Raw genomic sequence first — 19,403 nt, forward strand, 5'->3', positions numbered from 1 at the left:
GATATGATGGTCATACACAATCACAAGTCTGGGAAGCGACATATGGATGCCGACGGCCTGTCTCGATCACCAGTACAGTCAGCCTCTGGCCTTCCTTCGTGTTCTTGACACGTCTACCATCGCCCAACAACAACGGGGCAGCCCTGAGTAACTTGATTTGATTTTTTATGTGGATGGACGCTCTTTAGGTGTACCCAGAGTTTTTGCGAGAGCATTATCGTCGTATCACTTACGCAACCGCGTCCTCTACAATAAAAAAACTTTTCCTCCATCGGAGCTCCCTATTTGCTCGTTAATTCCACAACCCTTGGTACTGAAGTGCTTCAAGCGTGTCACAACAAGCCGACGTCTAGCCATTTAGGCTACACTCGCACATTGGCAAGAGTCCAGCAGGAATACTACTGGCCACGACTCACAACAGCCGTCAAGCACCACATTCGCACTTGCCTAGATTGCCAGAGACGCAAGTCACCTCCGACGAAACCCGCCGGTCAGCTGCAACCTGTTCAGGTCCCACGTGCACTGCTCGACCAGATTAAATTGAATATTTTGGGACCTCTTCCTACTTCCATTGCAGGGAACAGCTGGGTTATTATCGCAACAGACTATCTAACCAGGTACGCCAAAATGAAGGCTATCCAAATGAGCACCACAGCAAAAGTGGAGAGTTTGTTCATAGAAAATGTGCTGCGCCACGGTGTCCCTACTATTGTCATAGCATACTGCGGAACAGCATTCACGGCAGCACTTTTAGACCACGTCCTGATGCTATGTTGAACGACTCACCGTAAGACCACTGACTACTCCCCGCCAACGAATGGACTAACAGAGCGCCTCAACAACACAATTGAAGACAGGCTGTTGATGTACGCGGATGTCCAACATAAGAACTGGGACGAAATTTTACCGTATATTACGTTTTCATAGAATAGAGCTAAACAATAAACGACTCGAATGACTCCGGTAAGTTTGGTTAATGGACGGGAGGTACGGACAATGCTGGATGCGATGTTGCCACATGAATAGAACGCCACCGACACAGGGGCTGACGTGTTCACTGAGAGCGCAGAAGAAGCTAGGCAGCTCGTATGCTTATGAATCTGCCAGCGACAAGTCTACAACGCAGGACGCTACAATGGTCACCGTAGAAAAATAACTTACAAAACCGGCGACTGAGTGTGGGTTTGAACACCCGTACGAAGGCGTGGACTGTCCGAGAAGCTGTTAAGGTGATAATTGGACCATATTGAGTATGACGCCAGCTAAGTGACGTCGCCTACAAGGTGATCCCCGACACTCACCACTGCACGAGGCGCCACCAGCACCGGCCTGAACTTATGCATGTAGTCTATGAAGCCGCTTGTCAGTGACTGACTGCACGTAAAAAAATACGGTGATCTTGAATGAGAATCGGGGCGATGCTCAAGTGACACATGTGTATATGGAAAGAACGACGGTGGGAATGCTTTGCCGACTCCAGATAGTGAGACAGGGGTTTTTCGGAGACGACGACCAAGCAATACAACAATATTATTTATTATGTAACAAGTACAGACTACTAATAAAAAGACTACTTGATATCCCGTTTTCTAACCTGGGGCTCAATTTGTCAAGTGACAATAATGCCACAGGCGTGAAACGAGATTGAACTATACCAATGCGAGTATGTGCCATTTTGTGACAAAGAAGAAGACTGGTTGTTGTGCTCGTGGCCTAACGTTCGAATTGGCTCGACGTCCAGTGCTGCTGATCCTGTGAACAGGTGTTGTGGTCTATTCGTAATCACGTGACATTTTCTGATGGAGGTGCTTGGTAGTGTTGTATGCGCTGCGATCCGCAGCAAGATCCCGACACTAGTCGCGACTTGCAAAAACCAGCTGACCTACGGCGTAGCTGGAAACAACTAGGCTTACCACCTAAATTTGGACCGCTTCCACTACTCGACAGAACTATGGCTAGTGCAGGAACGAAAACCCGAAAGACATCGATGCTGCCTCTTCCATGGTTCTTCAACGCCCGGCGAATCCCTAAGGCGTTCCACGGTGACTCTTACGAGGACGTCGACGACTGGTTAGACGACTACAACCATTGCGCCAGTGTCAACGAGAGGAACGAGCACCGAAAGCTTCGGTATGTCTACTTTTACGACGAGGAATCTGCGCGCAATTGGTTCGAAAACCGTGAACCCGCTATTACAACCTGGCAGAGTTTTGCAACCAGTTGCGGAATACCTTCCGAAACTGTGACCGAAAGGAGCAAGCGGAACGGCTTCTCAATTCCTGAAATCAGCATCCGAACGAGAGTGTTGCCATGTTCGTTGAGGACATGTTGCGGCTGTTCAAGCGAGCTGACTCCTCAATGAAAAATGAGGTGTGCCTCCTGACGCGGGGAGTGAAAGAGCAGTTGTTCGCTGGACTTGTGTGCAACCCTCCAAGTACTGTAGCGGATTGCCTCCGCGAAGCCACGACGATGAAGAGAATGCTAAGGCAGCGTTTGTATTAGTATGAGCGTCCTGGCAGTTTTTCGTCAGTGTCATCCGCCCTGCCAACACCTGACGTCACGACTATAAGAGACCTGACGGAGCTTGTGCGTAGTATTGTGCGCGAGGAACTGCAAAAGCTGCACGTGGTGTCTGCTCTGCCCCATCTTGCTGCTCTAACAGATGTCGTCCGTGAAGAGGTCCGGCAGCTGGTGCAACCCATGATGACTCTGCGTCCTGCCGAGGTCCAACCCATGATGGCCCCACTTCTAGCCGAAGCTCCACCGTTAACGTACGCGGAAGCACTACGTACTCCTGCACCGGCTGTTGGCTATTCGTCCCGTCCGTCCACTCTGCAGACGGCGCCATCATTCTACTCAGGACCACCACAGCATGGCAACCGACCGCTTATACGGAAATCCAGTGTGTGGCATGCTCCCGACAACCGGCCTCTCTGTTATCACTGTGGTAAACTAGGTCACATCTACCGTGAGTGCGCGTACAGGCACGTAGGTCTTCCTAGCTTTCGTCCGGATGCTCGTCGACCCAGAGATGGTGAGCGGCCCCGAGCTATCGCCGAATACTTGGCAAGCCAGCAGTTCTCAAGCCTTCCGCGTCACCAATCCCGCTCACTGTCTCCACGGCGCTCCACGTCACCTGGCCAACAATCAGCCTTTGCTGATCTCCTTGCAGGAATATCGCCTAGATCCACGAGCCTGCATCAGGGAAACTACGACCAGCGACCTCTGGGGGTGAGGCCGCTGTTGATCGACCGTTACAAGACCCTCCCCTGAACTGCCTGCTGACATCCGACGACATCCTTTCACTGACGTGACCTATCGATGACAAATGTGTCTATGCTCGCATCTCCCTTTTTGTCGACAACCACCCGCTAACCGCTCTGGTAGATAGGGGTGCCGATTATTCCATGGTAAGCGCTGACCTCGCTGCACAGCTGTGAAAAGGTAACGACACCTTGGGGACATGGACCAAACCTCCGGACTGCGGGAGCTCACCTATTGACACCACTGAGAATATGCACAGTCCGGCACCGAATTCGTGAGTCGACATACACTGCTTCCTTCGACGTGTTTCGTGAATGCTCCCAAAACCTAATTCTCGGAGTGGATTTTCTCTGCAAGCATGGAGCCTTTATTAACATTCGCGACCTGCTCACAACGTTCTCTGACGACCATACAGCCAGACAAAAGGATGCAGCTGCGCAGACCACAGCACTTCGAAATGCTGACGACACCATTGCACTTCCGCCGCGGGCCAGTATGTAACTGTGGCGAGCGACCGTGACAACAAGAGTAGTGGCATCGCCGAAACTAACCTCTCGGTGCTCTTGGCTCGGCATATTTGTGTCGCGCGCACTATCGTTCAACTGAAACATCGGATGACATAACTTCTGATCCTGAATTTCAGCGGCCAGTACCAACACTTGAGAATGCGAACAGCGATCACGAACTTTGAAGCCATTGATAACGAAGAATGTTCCACTATCACCCCCATTTCCACTGCTACCAAATGTGGCAGGGGAACACAGCTACGAAGAGGCTGCTTCGAGAGAACAGAGCGAGAAAATCGTAGGCAATACGTAACGCTCTCTTCGGAAACGTGGATTTTTTTTTCAGTTTCCGCTCAGAAAGAGTCGTTTAATGACACAAGTAACTCACGGCTGCGTCGTATTCTCGAAGAAAGTTTATTTTTAGTATGATTGATCGAGAGCACACAGGCAACACAAGAAAAGACACCGTGAAAGGGGGAGCACAGGTTTGAACACGTGCACTGTACATTGCAGTCGGCATCACCAGATGGCCACCTGCCGTGTGCAACTGGTGTCTTTGCCACGATGTGGTAACTTCACTCAAATCGAATGCCAGTGAGGCGCTCATAACAGAATAGTCGGCACTGGTGTTAACGAGAGTGGTGATGGCGTGATTCTCTACGAGAACAGCGATATCGGCAGAAACAATCTTATTACTGTCGGAAAATAGTGAAGAACCATAACACTCGTCGTCGGGTCGCTGCTTGGAGGGGGATTCTTCTAAGGTTCGTCGGGCAGTGGCTCAACCCACAGAAGTTACGGCTCCTATAGTTTTTACTTCGACGACTCGGGGAATGGCTTCTGAAAGGAACGGAAGATGATGAGGGCATGCTGGATGACGTAGACTGGCGAGGCGACGGTGATCGCGACTGGTGGTGCTGAACAGTCGAAGGCGTTCGCTGGCTGGTAAGATAGGCCTCAATTTCGCGGAGGCGCCCATCGTAGCGTGGGCATCGAGCATCAGGGTGGAAGCCGCGGAGACTAAGTTGGCGGTACTGGCAGTTGCGATATACGTGGCGCTCTTCGCCACAATGATGACACAGTGAACGGTTGTCCGATGAACACCACACGCTTGCCTCGCTAGCACTTGGTCGTGAGCCGGAATGCATATATGTGGGTGCGCTCGGAAACCTTGTACCGGTTGGCGGACCATAAGAGATGTCTGAAGACAGAGGAGGAGCATGTTCGATTGTACGCATTGATTTACCTGTGGCTGGTGGCGCCACAGATCGCAGCGCTGCCACCTATGTTAGGACGGGGTCCTCAGGCATTGATGGCGTGAGTGTGGCGTCCACCTGTCTGATCTCAGTTCTGATGACATCCACGTGTGCCATCACAGGTGGTTGTAGTCCCAGTGACTGAAGCTGACGTAGCTCATCCCGTACGATACTTCGTATGAAGGCTGCGAGTGCCTGTCTTTTACTGTCAGACACGATGTAGCATGCAGTGTCCTTGACGTCATGGTGTTCATACTGTGACGAGCGCTGCTGCTGGAGAGAGCACGTCATCGCGGTTGCCTCTGTGATGAACTCGGCCACAGTTGTCGGTGGATGGCGTATGAGACCAACCAAAAGCTGCTCTTTCACTCCACACATCAAATGCCGCACCTTCTTTTGCTCGAACATGTAAGGGTCGGCGCCTGAACAGCCGAAGTTGTCCTCCACAAACACCAATACTCTCTTTTTCGGTCACTGGTTCTTATACACGCGATGGCTTTCTCAGCTTTCTGCTTTCTTTCAGTGTTGCGGTATGCGTCATGGAACTGTGGGCCATGACGCATACCTTCGCTCTTCTCATACCACGTTTTCGCCGAATCTTCTAATGCGAAGTAAACTCTTCGGAGCTTGTGACCACCATGACATTCGTTAATTTTCGCAACTCGATTGAAGTGGTCGAGCCAGTCGTCCGCATCCTCGAAAATGTCTCCATGGAGCAACCTCGGTGCAAGGGCGCATGAAAAACATACCCGAGAAGATAAGAATGTGCACCGCTTGTCTGACTCGCCTCACTTGTCGTCGAAGTCGTCATCTTTCTGAGTCCCGATGGCAAGAGTAAAAAAGAAAAGCAGTTATCTGCATCAACATTATTGCCATGTTTAGAAACTACTTCTTTTGTAAGTTGAAGGCATAAAATAAGGGCAATTGGGTCTCGTGGGCGGAGCTTATATTTATTCCTAGGTTGTCACCGACTATAATTCTGGAGGCCATGCTCCTAAGGCAAAACTGCACTTTATAACAAAAACGATGAGAGGACTGTGATAGATATAAATGCGCATTTCTATAAGAGCTCAAGGTTTGTAAGCATGACGTAGTGACAGTAGGCGCTCTGACACTACACTATCATCACACACATTTGATGGTGAGTGGTATGCAAAAGCGCTCCATTAATGTATATTTCTCCATACCAAATGCTATATTGTAAGTAATACATCCACAAAAAATAAAGAAGATGGCATGGCCAGTGCACCGACCACAGGCGTTTGCCGAACACACTTCGGAATTTTAAGTGTTCAATTTTTCTTTTACAACGAATGAGATCGCAACATGCATCGCGTTCGCACCGTAGTTGTCCGCCACCGCTGGTGTCCGTAGCCACCGTCGAAGAAAACAAGAAAACAAAGCTCAATCAAAAACACGAAGAACAGAGTGTGATTCGAGCCAAGGTCCCCTCATGTCAGCCTAGTATTCTACCAGTGAGCCACGCCGGTGCATTGAATTCTTTTGCTAACTGAATCTAGGCAGGCTTGATGTCGGGAAAGAATCGGGTTAATATGAGTAACAAAGCCTTTTAGTACAACAAATGACAAACTAGTTTCCACATAATGCGAACTGCGCAACGAGTGGTTCATTGAATGCTGCAACCCTTTATAAAAGCTTGATTTTGTTGACCTAATAACTGTGGCGAATATCAACTGTGGGAGATTGTGGGGCTTACAAAAGCATCTGGCAGAATTCTTCCTCATCATCAGGCACAGCACAAAAAAATTGCACGAAGCTCCTTGCAAATGTGCAGCGGCTACCACGCTCCTCCAAAAAATGACGACGGATGGCTTGGTGAATGCCTGTCTACTACAGAATTAGTAATGGCGCAGCAGGTACCGTGCACTACAAGTGTGATTGCAGTAAGTACCCAAAATAGTGCTAAAATGTTCTGAATCGCCGCTCTTCCAGCTTTCGCTGTGACAGTGCTGCGGGTTCCGTGCAGGCCTGACGATTCTTTTGGATGTGTGTGTCGGCAAGTGTCACATTTTCATGAAAGAGGGTTTGTGCCTTAAAAAGTATGTACAAGATTTCAAAATATTCTGGCCGAAACAGATCGAGTTTCTGTCTATATGCAATCGGACTAATGGGTTGAGCCGAATGAAGAAGACGTTGCTGTTACAACAGCGGATAGCCTACCATAGCAAAAGAAAGACTGGGGTTTTACGTACCCAAACCACGCTACGATTATGATGAACGCCGTAATGGTGATCTCCAGAAATTTCGAATCCCTGAGTTACATTATCGTACTTCTATAAATCTAAGTGCACGAACCTCTAGAATTTTGCCCCTTTCGCAAGGTAACCACTGACCTCTGGATGTGAGTCCGCGGCCTTCGGGTCAGCAGACAAGCACCACAACCACTGCGCCATCAAGGGGGCTATGTAATATACTTAACATTAGCCGATACCTAGCATCCTTAAGCGGACAAAAGACAACACCAACAGATTCTAGCCGACATAACGTATTAGTTAGCCAACATAGGCAACACTCAGCGTACCCCGTCCAGCTTGAGTTATCTCGGGAAGCGCTAATACCAACTCTAAACACTAAATATGAATAGCAATGTGAGTTAGTTAGCGCCCATGGTGATGATGGCGTGAATTAATGAAATGCGGAAATACAGGGGTTGCGCGAGGAAGCAAAAAAAAAATGACGAACACCAGTGCATAGTACCAGTGCGTTTACTGACCACAAAGCATGTACATGACGATACAGATCAATCCCCTGTTTGCAAACAGTGGTAGGCACCGTCGAAAAACCGAGGCGCTTGTAGCGAGATCACGGCGAGTGTGATTCATGCAGCCCACATTTCGCCATTGCCTCATATATGATCACGCGACAACTGTCAAAGAAGTGCATCGGGGAGGGCTCGTTTCCGTCGCGCTGTGCTTGGATGCAACTTTGCAGCTACTGTGCCAGTTGTCACGTGATCACAGAGTGCAGTGTCGTGCTTTGGGCTGGGCTGAGCCAATTCGCCACGACGTCGCTACAAACGCCTTGGTATGCCAACGGCACCTACCACTGCTTACAAACATGAAAAAATCACAACATATTCACGGAGTGAATGATGATGAGTGCGGTAATGCGCTGGGGGTTCATCACTAAAGCGTGAACCATCCGCGAATATCGCCCAGTACATCATCAAAGACGTGACAAACACTGTATATATTTATACAAAAAAATATTATTTATCGTAAGTGGTAGCCATACGTCTCTTCCGTTACCGCTTCATTATAACGGTTTTATCGTCAGTGAAGTGGTGGATCGGTGATGGGACGTAGTGGAATGTTTGCAAGAATGAAGTAGTGGGCAGTTTGCAAAGGTTCAACTATAGGCGAACACGTACAAACAAGAGATGGACGAAGTGGGACAACCTATGGTTCTTTAACGCGCACCTGGATACAAGTCCACGACCATCTTGCATTTCATATTCGCTACTTATGAACAGTATTTGCTTTATAGTCGGGGAAGTGGTGGATCGGTGATGGGGCGTAGTCAGATGTTTGCGAGGACGAAGTAGTGGGCAGTTGGCAAAGGTGGAACTATAGGCGGCCACGTACAAACATACAAGGGATGGACAGGCCCTCGACTTTACGAGCTTTGCCCCTAAAAGGTCTATACGCGTTTCAACACTTGATACGAATACGTCAGAAACACAATTAAGTCACATATGACCCATGGACCATGTTTGACACACGGATTTTCTCGTGCATGTATCTGTTTGAAGACAAATGAGTCAAGATTTCCGATGGAGGCGGAAATGTTGTAGGCCCGTGTACTCAGATTTGGGTGCACGTTAAAGAACCCCAGGTGGTCAAAATTTCCGGAGCCCTCCACTACGGCGTCTCTCATAATCATATGGTGGTTTTGGGACGTTAAACCCGACAAATCTAATCTAATCAAATGAATCAAGGGCGTCGGCAGGAGGTGAAAAAAGGGTAGTTGTCCTCTCAAGCTTCACCAGCACTTGCCCTCACCCAATCTACACCAATGCTCTCTCCCTCTCACAACCACGATGCGAAATTGATTTTGCACCTCTTTCTCCCCCAGAAAAAATCCTGACTATGACCATGCAGTGAACCCATTTTGTAGTCAGTCTTCTATGCCTTTATCAGTTCTTCGCGCTACTCATATTCACAATGAATCTATCTTCTAACCAAAATCAGCCCTTGCTAAATAATACTCGCACTACGTGAGGAATTACGGTAGACCAAAAATTCACCACCTGTACTGTTCACCTTTGTTCTCACATCAAAGAATAAGGGTGTCTGAAAATGTCGTTGTGCTGTATTTCCGTAATTTTTGCGAATGAATATACGTTGCAGCAGAGTCCTTTAATACATTCACGGGTCAGGAAGCTCCACCGTAACTCTACGGGAGAGCTCTGTGCACTGCAAGCGGAGGCCGCGGCGTGGTGCTCTATCCTCTCACGAGGCATGAGGTCAGAAGTTCAATGAAGATTAGAAATTAAGCGACGTGCAATAGGTAGCCTTGCTTTACGAGCTCGCGGGAATACGCCAAATCAGGGAGTACAAGATGATATGAAACGGACAATTATTGAGGGCAGGGAAGCTAGCAGCAAGATAAAATTTGAAAAGCGATTGAGAGAAATAGGGGAGGATCGTTGGGCTAGGAAGGTTTTCAGCTACTTAGACATGAAGAATGCCTATACAGAATGGAGGAAGCGAACCAGAAAACTGACGGGTAATACTTTAAAAACAGCAGGGGCCAAACCAAAAAGAACTATCGGTTAAGAAAAAGGTGAAAGAAACGGAGACTGACATGTGGAGAATTGGCATGATTAAGAAGTCCGCACTAGAGATCTATCAAACTTTTAAGCAGGAAATTGCCAAGGAAAGGATCTATGATAATACTCGGAATAGTCTTCTACTGTTTGAGGCCAGGACAGAATTATTGCGAACCAAGACATATCGCACCAAATACGAAGAATATGCAGTGCGTGTGGACCCGGTATGCAGTGCGTGTGGAGAGGAGGAGCAAACTGCCGAACACTTGATAATGTTCTGTAAAGGGCTTCACCCTATAGTTCAGGATGATGGCGCAAAGTCTTTCAAAGCACTGGGGTTTAGGAACAAGGAGGGCAAAATAGATTTTAAGCGGGTAGAATTAACTAAAAGGAGGTTATCTGATTGGTGGCTAAAGTCAAGGCAAGAGTGAAAATTAAACCCTTCACTGCAAAGTACCAGTCCTCAACTTCACTATTTAAAGGGAAGAAAAGATAAATCTAGTTGTTGGTTCACTAAGTATAACGGCTAAGTGGCGTTAGCCACCGCCCGATCTAAAGGGTACAGCCACATCAATCCACCCAACCAGGCATCGGGTAGACGCCGGACGCACCACCATGCCGTTTTCCTCATACGTTTGGTGTTGTGCGCGTTCTTCTTTACGATCGAAAAGGATGCCACGTGCATGCTGCTACATAAGTGTCGATCTGGTTACAAGAAAATGACGAAAAGGTGTCTGTGTTCTGACTGCCTTTACATCAAACGGCGGGAAAAGTGCAAGGGTGCTCTATCGCGACAAGGAACTGGTGGTTTGACAATTTCTGGCAAGTGTGTGTGTGTGTGTGTGTGTGAAAAGCGCTTCGACGAGACTGTGATCTTTCGCATGGACCAGTGGCTAATCGGAGGAGTTGCTGTGAAGACGCCGCGCAATGTTCCGAAACTGTTGCCGGACGCTGTGCCAAGGAGCTTTCCCGGTTTCTAGGCGTATTCGTCCAGTACCGAAAATTCCCGCCCCCCTCCCCGAAAAGAATCTTGAGGAAGTGCGAATGCATTTCTTGCGCCGACAGTAACCAACATAATAATTTTAATGACGTAATGTATTGACGACATGAGGATTTGTATCGTAGACGAGTATTTGGAAACTGCCAGACGCCTGACATGCCCCGCCATGTCGGAAAAGCGTCCACCATAGGAATGGTGGATTCCACCATATATACAGCATTTTGGTGGATTATAGTGGTGGAAATGTTGGTAGCACGTGGTGTATGGTGGCATATGGTGGAGCGGATAGTGGATGGCGCGCTCGCCCCGCCGCGGTGGTCTAGTGGATAAGGTACTCGGCTGCTGACCCGCAGGTCGCGGGTTCGAATCCCGGCTGCGGCGGCTGCATTTCCGATGGAGGCGGAAATGTTGTAGGCCCGTGTGCTCAGATTTGGGTGCACATTAAAGAACCCCAGGTGGTCGAAATTTCCGGAGCCCTCCACTACGGCGTCTCTCATAATCACATGGTGGTTTTGGGGTGTTAAACCCCACATATCTATCTGGATGGCGCGCTTCAGCTGGTAGTGCTGGAGTGCGAAGCAGCGTCAGAACTACCATGACGAGCTGCTGCTAAAGAAATAATGAAAATAATTGTATAAAAACGATGTAGAAAGCATCCGCAAAAAAAAAGTGCGCCAGCGAGGAGTGGGACCTGCCCGCCTTCGGATTCCTAACTGAGCACGCTAACCACTGCACCACGCCAACAGATGGCAGTTATGGTGTTAAATGAGTAGTCAACTCACAAACTCACTGTTTAACTTTAGTTTTGTTTGTCGCTTACTCGAAATCGATGAGATCTGCACTTGCTACTAACATTTGCACATTTGATAAATACGAACAAGTGCTGCCTTTAACGATCGCCAGTGTGATAATGGCAACAGCGCTATGTTTTTGTTAAAATTTACAACCGCAAGAAAAAAACAACTCAGTGGACTGAGGAGAAGATAGAGTTTATCGGTGGTTACTGCCAAGCTTAATCTCCGTTTGTCGCTCCTTCCAAAGGGCGATATCTACTAAGGCTTTATGACGCTTTTATGCTCATTCGATAGATACGCCCACACAGTTGATTGTGATGTTTTTCGCGCAACGCACAGCGCAGTCGTGCCAGCACACCGCTGTTGCTCTGTCGTTTGGAACAACTACATAACGGCTTGGCCAAAACGAATGCAGTGCACCAGACACATTATGTTATCATATTGGTTCAGTAAGCATACGAATAGACGAGTCTGTACTTTCGCATAAGAGCCAGTGAAGTGCCGGCGAGTGTGACCGGCGGCTGTCGGTGAGGGGAGGCGAACATTTGTTGGAAGTGCTGCAAGCGTGTCGCATCGATATTTGCCGCTTCTTGCGGGGACGCCATACACAATAAAAAAGGCTTCATTTAGGTCAAATGATGCCGCAGCTGTGCTGTATTGTCATTTTTACTCGTCAAAATTGTGCATTCTGAAACAGAGAAGCGCCGATAACACTTGTACGGGCTCGGTCGGTAGGATTAACCTTTGGTGGAAATCATGGTGGTAGAACAGAAGGGTGAAAGTCAAATTCGCTGGGGCTCGCCTCGACGCATGTCGAAAGTGAAAGTTTATGCATATTCGCACGCACTTTGTTAACATAAAGGTGCGGCTCAAACAAGAAAGTGTGCAAGAATCGCCAGGGCTGCGTTTCTAGCGTGGTGACATCAAGTGACCGCTGTGTTCTGCTCTAACATTGAAAAGAGTGATTACGAACTGGAGCTCATTTAATTCTTAACAACTGCGCGCCGATAAAAAACACTTATTGGTACTGTTAACTGTGACACCTCTAGTCTTCTAAAAATCACAACAAAAAACACATTGTGGAAGTCCCACTAATGTAAGTACGTGTGCGGTATGTAAACATATTCACGGCCGCATATTCTACGCTGCACAAAAATTCATGTGTTGTTGACACCACTAGAATAAAAACTAAACTTGCTAGAAAGTGTAATGAGCAGCGTTGGTTTCTTTTGACCATAAACATATATCTCTGCGTATACAAGAAAGAAAGACTAGGAATACGTAATTTCACATACTGTCATGTGCTTTTTCATCATGCCACCATCATCCACCAAGCTTCAATCACGCCACCGTCATCCACCTGGCTCACCAAGCCTTCCACCACACACTTTTTGCCTCGCCACCATCAGCCGGTATTTTCCACCGCCACCACCATTGGCTCGCCACCATCACCACCATCTGCCATCATTTTTTCCACTCTCGCCGTCATCAGCCATGATGTATACTACAGTTTTCACCATATCCACTAACATTTCCACTATATCCACTGTTACTTCCACCATAACCACCAAAGATTCCAGCATCCTCCAACCCAGGATTTTCAATAGGGCGACTAAGAAATGCATTCGCATTTAAAAGGTCCAGAGCTCACCCGCCTACCAAGCGTCCCCGGGAACCGTCATGTGAGCTGGAGACTTGAGGCAGTGCATAGACACTTTGCATGAGTCCATTTGGCACAGCTGCCATCGGTAATGCCGCAGTTAAGGTGAGCGTACTCGCCGCGTCTTTCTCGTTGCAAGCAAGTAATAGAGAAGCTCGATGATTTAAAGGCTCATCATTTACTTTTAAACAAACATTGAGATTGCCCAGGGTGTAGAGGTGACATATCAAATAGACGGAGCTACATGCAGCTCCTCACAGCTGAAAAGTTGAAAGCATACGACCGTTGCTTGGAAAAAGTACTTGAGCGCTGCCAATCGAAGCTTCATAGGGTGACGGCGCCAAAGAGGGTGCATCAAAACCTGTACTATACTTAGGCAAGCTGCAAAAGCGCGAAAAATTAATTTTCGATCGATATTCATACGTCATGAGCACGAGAACATCATTTTTTGCATCACATGATAAGAGCGCCGGAGCGGGACGCTGTCAGTCAATTTTCATGTTTCAGAAGACATGTAAAGTGTCCGCCTTAGCAGTAAAAACAATAAATAAATACAGGGAAAACGCGGTATGACTAAGCTATATAGCAAAGTAAGGGCCTGGGAAACTACATTGCATGACCAAACTTCATTCGCGCTACCGCACCCTAGTGATGAATCAACGCAAAACAAAGCACAAAAAAACCGTATGAAGTATTGCTTGATCCTCATCAGGGATCACTTGCTAAATTAAAGGCATTGATTTATTCAACTGGCTGCTGTTTTGTCAAATATGAGGCTACTTAGAGATATATATCTTCGTATATAAACACTGATTGTATACATAGCCTTAGAGATTAGAGACGCGCTGTCAAAAGTTGCGACCACTGCACTTCCGTGACGCGTTGATATTCAACAGAGTCGTTGAAGAACTCTAAATTGTCCACAAGTTTTCGCTAGATTCATCAGGAAAAAAAAAGTAAGCATGCTTTTACAGTGGTAGCACATCTTACAGTAGAAGCAGCATGCGTTGGCGGCCATCAAAGTTCTACCTTCAATGCGTCATGCGACGCATAATTTCCCTATATTAGAGCTTCTCGAAATTTTATTGCAGGTAATATCACTCTGAGGACGTAAATAATCTTCAAGTGTACATTTAATCACGTTTCGCAGTTCCGGCGCGTGCCGTACAAAACAGTGCCGGAGCCGCCCCGATACCCCGGAGGCGCTGGCAACGGCATACTCTTGTGGTAGCTCCTGTCCCTATATCCAACTTTCACCGTAGCTTCATGAAAAGGAAACGTTTTAGTGACTCTAGTTGCAGCCTTGCGTTGAGGCTTTCCTAAGGGTATCTACACGCCTTCGCAGATGCCGCCTCGCACGACAGCTGGCGCCGCGCTGAAAAAAGCCCTCGGGAATGCAGTCGGCGGCGACATATGGCGAGGCGGTCGGGCATCGCACGTGCATTCCGCGCCCATCGGCCATCTTGTCGGCCCTTCGACGCAGACCTGGCTGGGATATGTATACGTTCCCCGCATCGACAATCGATATCCACCTTCCAAGTCCGAGATTGTCTTGCAGCAACTGCAGCGCCGTCGACACGTCATTACGCTGGCCATCGTGTGTCACGTAGCTAAGCAGTTGCACTGCATGCGTTTCACCGTCTTAGCTCTCACTGTCGTCTGTGCATGCGTTTCACCTTTTTGATGGGTGTTTTAAATTACACCATTTTTGACTAAAAGGAACCATGAGTACATGCGAAGCAACGCATGGGTAGACCTAAAATTCTGATAATCGCGGTAACTTGCCCGATGCTAAAGCGTCCTTGCAAGTGGAGCACACCATCAATTCACTGTAGTTTCTGTTGCTGTTATTCGTCTCGACCTCATGTTGGAACACGCCAGGCGGGTCCATCGCCACGCCGCGCGTGGGGACATGGGTTCATCGCGTCTCTGCAGAATCACGTATCTCGATGCCATCAAGTGATTGCTGAGAGAGTGTAAGGGGGAAAGGTCACAGCTTCTCATAGCCAATACCGCAGGTCCGAACACGCTAGCGCGTGCCAGTGAGTTCTGAATGGAGGTCAGTGATGCTGACTAGGATACAACGCGTAGGTTCCTCGCGCATCTGCAGAATCTCGTTCCCTGATGCCATCACATGATTGCTGAGGGTCTGTAAAAGGGAGAAACGACTGTTTCTTACGCAGGCTCTTACCACGGTGTAAGATACAAACAATATAGGTGGGGACACTTCTCGGCTTTCTTAAAGCAGCCCTCTAACTCATTTTATGAATGGTTTTACACGTTCTTCTAGTTTGTTCCGTACAATAAAGATTTATGAAATAAGTACAGCAAGAACAGCAGCGATAGGGGCACGTAGGGCAAAGTTAGTCAGCGTAGAGATATCAAAATACAATAAAATGAATGCTTACCCTAAAGGCGATTTTTGCGGGCTCAGTCTCCCATGTTTCCCTCGCCCTGTGACGTCGAAAGGCTGTCCAATGAAGTTTAGAAGGCTGCCCGTTGAAATGAACTGAAAACCCTACCGTACACGAAGCTTGCACCCCATTTTGTCTGTTATGTCTAACGTATTGAGGACGCCGCTACGATGGTAACAAATAATGTGTTCTTGAACAGGGAACAACACGTGCGAAACGAGGCAGCTTGCGAACGCCTCTGTAACGTTTTGTAGCTTTACTGATCTTTCTTTCTGCAATGGCATCTGTACTCGGCGACCAAGCATTCTGCTTGCCCTCATCGCCTTTGCATCTGCTGAAAAATATAACGTGAGCGTCTTCAGAGAGTTCCTGCGTCTCTAAAAGAAGGAAAACAACGATGCCGACCAAAGATATGCACTCAAATTTTGGAAATGGTTTCTTGCCTTTGCGCTGCTCTTTCCAATCACCCAGTTCCTGCTCGGCCGTACCTTTTTTTTTTCTAAAATAAATCTGAATGTTTCAATCTACCTTCGTCTTGTTTTTCTTAAAGTTGAACATTTTATCGATTTCCTCCTTAGTAAATGTAGCATTCATGGCATAGTGTTCGTGAGAAAACGTACATGTTGGAAGCGCTTGCGAAACCAAAACCGAAAGTGCACGAAAACGGGCTGCTTGGCGTAGTAAAAAATGTGCCTTTGCCTGTGCTGCCTCACAAAGTTGTTGCTCATACATTTTTTTCTTCTATTTTATTCAAAAAAAACAGCGCCTGGAGAGTATCCGGCACGTTTCCTCCGGCGCCGTGGTGTTCGGCATGTTTTTGAGCGGCTTTCCAGTTTTTAAAGGAAAGAACAACTGCCCAGGACATGAAATGAGATGACTGCATGAATAGGAAGATTTTCCCTCCATGTGAGTCAAACCAACCATATTTTTCTCGTGAGAAGTAGAGTTATATTCTTATTTCTTGTTTAAAAATTGCCAAAGTAACCTGTGTCGCCCCCTGGTGGTGGAAACTTCTACTATCCCAACTTCCCTGTCACGTGATCGTAAACTATAGTGTACACTCTCAGCCGAAAATGCCCAAAATGGGAGCAACTGGTGCTTTCGGTGTTTGAGACCAACTGCTACTCCCCAAAAAAGTCCAAGTGGAACAAAATGGCCGACATATCCGAAAACGGGGAAGTAATTGTGTTAGTCTGAAGTTTTTAACGGAGTAACAGAAGGGGAAAGGTAAGCAATTGACCTCGTAACACAACGGTTACTCCTTGAAGGACCCTGCAGACAAATAAATATATATGCGCCCACTTTGATATTTAGGGGCAAGATTTCTTTGTTTGTGCACCAAACTGCACCAAATGGAAACATAAATGAGCGCTGGCCGACAACAGAAGGCCTGCGAATACAGCTGCCGCAACACGTGTAACAAGCGCAGGAGCAGCATAAAGTCGGCAAAGGAATGTCAAAGCCGATCAAACGCCGAAACTCTTGCGAAGCTAGGACTTCGGAAAAAGAAAAGCTGACACAAAGCCGATCAACACCCCCTACCCCCCATTCCTCCCTTCCCCGGCCACCAAAACAGTGCAAAAGGCTTTCAGAAAAAAAAACAGGAGAAAAAAAATAGAAGCCATTCCAGACACATCCTTCATCAGTCGCAAAACTTAGTAGATGAATTGTGAGTGCAGAATGACAAGCCTGCTTGCGTACGACAAGTGGTGCTAGCATAGCAAGCATGTAGTCCTTACAAAGTGATCATTATTTTTTTATTTCCTGCATACTAGTGCTATAAAATATTTAAACTACAATTTGCCGTTGACTAAACATCACTTGTACTATAACTGATTGTTTTTATGAGTGCAGTAAAAGAACACACTAAAAGCATTGCGTTGACGCCTGGGCTGCCACCTCCCGACGTTTTTTCAGCGCAACTAGGTCGGCGAGCACATGGACGGGCAAGGCCGTGTGCCATATTTTGCTCGTGCGTGTTTTTCCCAGATTTGCATTTCTATTTCTTTGTCATGGGGCGTAGTCTATGCTTATCTTTCGAGAGCGCAATGTTGTTGTGGGTTTTGCTGCTGGATGGAACAAACACGACGTAAACGCGTCTTCGGTTGTCTGCAAGCCAGTTGGCTCATCAGACAAAAGACGGCGCATGCATCAGCTTGCAGGTGAGTGGGGGTGAACTGCGTCACATTTACCACTACATTTAATGCTCTTACAATGTATAGGTAATTACAGTCTAACATTGCTGAAGGCGTTTTCAGCTACCAAGCCTGTGCTTGTTCAGAGCATGAGCAGTATGACGATAGTTATAGCGCGAGAACAAAACAACGACACAGAGACATGAAGGACACGAAAGACACGAGCGCTAACTTCCAACTGAGTTTATTGCGCAGAGCACGAAAATATATAGAGGAGACAGTAACCATGTGACAGTAACCATGTCTGTTGCAAAGGATACATTGAAAAAGCAAGAACAGACTTTTGTTTTGATGGCACAACATCAATAAATAATGTGTTTTGAGGAAAAACAAACAATCAGCCAGCTGCTCGAGAACACAACATACTGCTCATAGAAGTGAGGCAGCTTGGGCTAGTTGGTATGGCATGACGATAGTTATAGCGCGAGAACAAAACGACGACACAGAGACAAGAAGGACACGAAAGGCACAAGCGCTAACTTCCAACAGAGTTTATTGCGTAGAGCATGAAAATGTGTGCGTGTGTGTGTGTGTGTGCGTGTGCGTGTGTGTGCGCGCGTGTGTGTGTGTGTGTGTGTGAGTGTGTATCTGTGTGCATGTGTGTGTGTTTGTGTGCGTGTGCGTGTGCGCGCGTGTGTGTGTGTGTGTGAGTGTGTATCTGTGTGCATGTGTGTGTTTGTGTGCGTGTGCGTGTGCGCGCGTGTGTGTGTGTGCTTGTGTGTGTGTGTGTGTAAGAGAGATTCATTTGCGTGTATTGATTCTGGCATGTTAAACCTCACACTTTTATTTCTTCTTGTAGCAATGAGATGCCTCACATATGTTGATGGCAACAACAGACCTGAGCAACTCCAGTCCTTCACAGGTGAAGAAGTTAGTGTTTTTTTGTCATGATGACGCAGTCTGCCCTGTGCTGGGAATTCGACATTGTTTTTTCGACGAAAGACGCCAAAAATCTTTAATGTGTTATACCACTCACTTAGCCTTGGCAGTGGTGTGGCAAACTCTACTGCGTGTGTTCACACGTCACCTATAAAACGAAAGAAAATAATAAAGCATTTATTTTCTTTCAAATTTTGTCCACTTTTTGTTACAAGCACACAAGAAATTCTCTTCCAAGGAGCTCTGGACGTGTGTTCAGCGTCTGGCAAGAATAAATGCTCATTCTCACTAGGAGCAACTGGAAGCACGAGCAGTTGCTCCTCAGAGAGTAACTACGACAACGCGAGAGTAATGATCAAGACTAACCGTTGGTCTACGGGGAGGAACGGGAGAGAGTAAGGGTCGGTTCTCGAAGAGCAACTGGAGGAATTAACTGTTCATTCCGTGAAAGAGGAACTAAATAGAGAGAAACGGTTTTACCCCCTGCAGTTACTACTTTCTAGTGAATAATGGGAGTGGCAATGCAATCGCTCCCAGAAAGCAGCAACACCTACACCCCCGATGCTCTCTTTTGGCTTAGAGGGATACGCGGTCAACAATTTTACTGTTCGTATGGAAATATTGTTTGCTTCTTTATAGTAAA

The sequence above is a fragment of the Rhipicephalus microplus genome, unplaced genomic scaffold (assembly GCF_043290135.1).
Source record: "Rhipicephalus microplus isolate Deutch F79 unplaced genomic scaffold, USDA_Rmic scaffold_14, whole genome shotgun sequence".
NCBI classification, from domain to species: domain Eukaryota; kingdom Metazoa; phylum Arthropoda; class Arachnida; order Ixodida; family Ixodidae; genus Rhipicephalus; species Rhipicephalus microplus.